Here is a 4,299-nt window from a genome sequence, read left to right on the forward strand (position 1 = left end):
ATCACAATTAAAAGTTTAACGTAATGGGGGGAAAAAGGGACTGCCGACTATCGATATTTCCCCTTTTCTAACAAATACGTATCGAAGGTGAACAATCAATGTCTGATCGCTAGCAAACCGCTTTACCTGTTATTACGAAGACGTGAAAAGATGGCGGCCGCTGGCCGATCAAACGTAAACACAAGCACAGAAACGGGATGGAACAAAAGGTCGCGGATTAAATAAAAAAACTACAGACTATCATAATCATACCGAAGGTGGACAATCAATAAATAAATAAAGAATGAAACCAGTTTACCTGTGTTGTTACGAACTCGAAGACGTGAAAATGGCGGTTGATCTGTCTGAGCGGTCGATGAGCGATCAAGCATGAACAAGAGCACAAAAACGTGGTCGAACAAAAGGTCGCAGATTAAATCCAAGAAAAATGCCAGCTATAAACGAACAACCCACAGGAGGGAACAGTAAAAGTGACGAATCACTACTTGGAGCACGGCTATTTAAACATCCGCTCACAGCCGCTCACAGCAAGCTAACGCGCACGGATGATTGGTCAAGTATGAGCTAGAGAGGAACGTCATTGGCTGTAGTGTGAACTTACTTTGGATTTACCTTACGTGATTGGCTGTAGTGAGGCAGGGATGTACTAACTTTGAACTAACTTAGATCAACTTTGGCTCAAAATCTGCGCTCCAGCAGGCGCAAGTGAGAGGTAGGGGGATCGACGCCCTCATTCTCCATTATCTTCACTTGTTGACTAGTGTAACTAATGCACACCTTAAAATTAAACCATTCATCAAACACATTACATGGTTTTTAAACAATCACCATTGCTAAGTGCTTACTAAGCACTATTCAGCTGCAAGAAATCTGCAGTCTTTCAGTTGTTAATCACTAAGATCTTCTTGAGGTATCCCATTTTTAAGTGGCTTTCAGATGTTGATGTCCAAAAATAGTATTCAGTGGGTTCCGCAAAAACACAATGGCAATTCGTTGATCCCTCTTGAAATTAAAGCTTGGCACAGTAAAAACATCTAACGGAAGGGGAATTAGCTCAAATGGTAGAGCGCTCGCTTCGCATGTGAGAGGTAGGGGGGATCGACACCTTCATTCTCCAAATAACTTCAGTTGTTGACTAGTGTTACTAATGTACACCTTAAAATTAAACCATTCATAAAACACATTACTTGGTTTTTAAACAATCACCATTGCTAAGTGCTTACTAAGGACTATACAGCTGCAAGAAATCTGCAGTCTTTTACTTGTTTATCACTAAAATCTTCTTGAGGTATCCCATTTTTTAGTGGCTTTCAGATGTTGATGTCCAAAAATAGTATTCAGTGGGTTCCGCAAAAACACAATGGCAATTCGTTGATCCCTCTTGAAATTAAAGCTTGGCACAGTAAAAACATCTAACGGAAGGGGAATTAGCTCAAATGGTAGAGCGCTCGCTTAGCATGTGAGAGGTAGGGGGATCGACGCCCTCATTCTCCATTATCTTCAGTTGTTGACTAGTGTAACTAATGCACACCTTAAAATTAAACCATTCATCAAACACATCACGTGGTTTTTAAACAATCACCATTGCTATCTGCTTACTAAGGACTATACAGCTGCAAGAAATCTGCAGTCTTTTACTTGTTTATCACTAAAATCTTCTTGAGGTATCCCATTTTTTAGTGGCTTTCAGATGTTGATGTCCAAGAATAGTATTCAGTGGGTTCCGCAAAAACACAATGGCAACTCGTTGATCCCTCTTGATGAGTCTAAGTTTTTGCTCACAAGGAGTGTATAACCTCAGGTAAAAAGATGCATGCAAAATTACCATCAGGGAAAATGGACATCAGAAAGATTTGCTGGTCAGTCTCTTTTCATTCAGCACAACTACGTACATAGGTAATGAGTCACCTTTTAAATTTTTTGATTCATGTAGAAGCCCCAGGTTTTTATTTTACCTTTGTAAATAGGGCCTTGCCAACCATTCTAGCATTAGCTTGTAAACTGTGGAAACCAAAATAGTATCTTATAGTTGTCCACCATTGGAACATGTTGAGATTTTGCAGAGAAAAACTATAAAGACAGTGTTTGGATATGCAACCACGTTAGGAAGATTTGTCAATTCATTTCACAAAGTGAAATTAAAGCTTGGCACAGTAAAAACATCTAACGGAAGGGGAATTAGCTCAAATGGTAGAGCGCTCGCTTAGCATGTGAGAGGTAGGGGGATCGACGCCCTCATTCTCCATTATCTTCAGTTGTTGACTAGTGTAACTAATGTACACCTTAAAATTAAACCATTCATGAAACACATTACATGGTTTTTAAACAATCACCATTGCTAAGTGCTTACTAAGCACTATTCAGCTGCAAGAAATCTGCAGTCTTTTACTTGTTAATCACTAAGATCTTCTTGAGGTATCCCATTTTTTAGTGGCTTTCAGATGTTGATGTCCAAGAATAGTATTCAGTGGGTTCCGCAACAACACAATGGCAACTCGTTGATCCCTCTTGATGGGTCTAAGTTTTTGCTCACAAGGAGTGTATAACCTCAGGTAAAAAGATGCATGCAAAATTACCATCAGGGAAAATGGACATCAGAAAGATTTGCTGGTCAGTCTCTTTTTATTCAGCACAACTACGTACATAGGTAATGAGTCACCTTTTAAATTTTTTGATTCATGTAGAAGCCCCAGGTTTTTATTTTACCTTTGTATATAGGGCCTTGCCAACCATTCTAGCATTAGCGTGTCAACTGTGGAAACCAAAATAGTATCTTATGGTTGTCCACCATTGGAACATGTTGAGATTTTGCAGAGAAAAACTATAAAGACAGTGTTTGGATATGCAACCACGTTAGGAAGATTTGTCAATTCATTACACAAAGTGAAATTAAAGCTTGGCACAGTAAAAACATCTAACGGAAGGGGAATTAGCTCAAATGGTAGAGCGCTCGCTTAGCATGTGAGAGGTAGGGGGATCGACGCCCTCATTCTCCATTATCTTCAGTTGTTGACTAGTGTAACTAATGCACACCTTAAAATTAAACCATTCATCAAACACATTACATGGTTTTTAAACAATCACCATTGCTAAGTGCTTACTAAGGACTATACAGCTGCAAGAAATCTGCAGTCTTTCAGTTGTTAATCACTAAGATCTTCTTGAGGTATCCCATTTTTTAGTGGCTTTCAGATGTTGATGTCCAAGAATAGTATTCAGTGGGTTCCGCAACAACACAATGGCAACTCGTTGATCCCTCTTGATGGGTCTAAGTTTTTGCTCACAAGGAGTGTATAACCTCAGGTAAAAAGATGCATGCAAAATTACCATCAGGGAAAATGGACATCAGAAAGATTTGCTGGTCAGTCTCTTTTTACTCAGCACAACTACGGACATAGGTAATGAGTCACCTTTTAGATTTTTTGATTCATGTAGAAGCCCCAGGTTTTTATTTTACCTTTGTATATAGGGCCTTGCCAACCATTCTAGCATTAGCGTGTCAACTGTGGAAACCAAAATAGTATCTTATGGTTGTCCACCATTGGAACATGTTGAGATTTTGCAGAGAAAAACTATAAAGACAGTGTTTGGATATGCAACCACGTTAGGAAGATTTGTCAATTCATTACACAAAGTGAAATTAAAGCTTGGCACAGTAAAAACATCTAACGGAAGGGGAATTAGCTCAAATGGTAGAGCGCTCGCTTCGCATGTGAGAGGTAGGGGGATCGACGCCCTCATTCTCCATTATCTTCAGTTGTTGACTAGTGTAACTAATGTACACCTTAAAATTAAACCATTCATCAAACACATTACATGGTTTTTAAACAATCACCATTGCTAAGTGCTTACTAAGGACTATACAGCTGCAAGAAATCTGCAGTCTTTTACTTGTTAATCACTAAAATCTTCTTGAGGTATCCCATTTTTTAGTGGCTTTCAGATGTTGATGTCCAAAAATAGTATTCAGTGGGTTCCGCAACAACACAATGGCAACTCGTTGATCCCTCTTGATGAGTCTAGGTTTGTGCTCACAGAGTGTATAACCTCAGGTAAAAAGATGCATGCAAAATTACCATCAGGGAAAATGGACATCAGAAAGATTTGCTGGTCAGTTTCTTTTTATTCAGCACAACTACGTACATAGGTAATGAGTCACCTTTTAAATTTTTTGATTCATGTAGAAGCCCCAGGTTTTTATTTTACCTTTGTAAATAGGGCCTTGCCAACCATTCTAGCATTAGCTTGTCAACTGTGGAAACCAAAATAGTATCTTATGGTTGTCCACCATTGGAACAT

Source organism: Oryzias latipes, chromosome 20, assembly GCF_002234675.1.
Source record: "Oryzias latipes chromosome 20, ASM223467v1".
Classification (NCBI taxonomy): Eukaryota; Metazoa; Chordata; class Actinopteri; order Beloniformes; family Adrianichthyidae; genus Oryzias; species Oryzias latipes.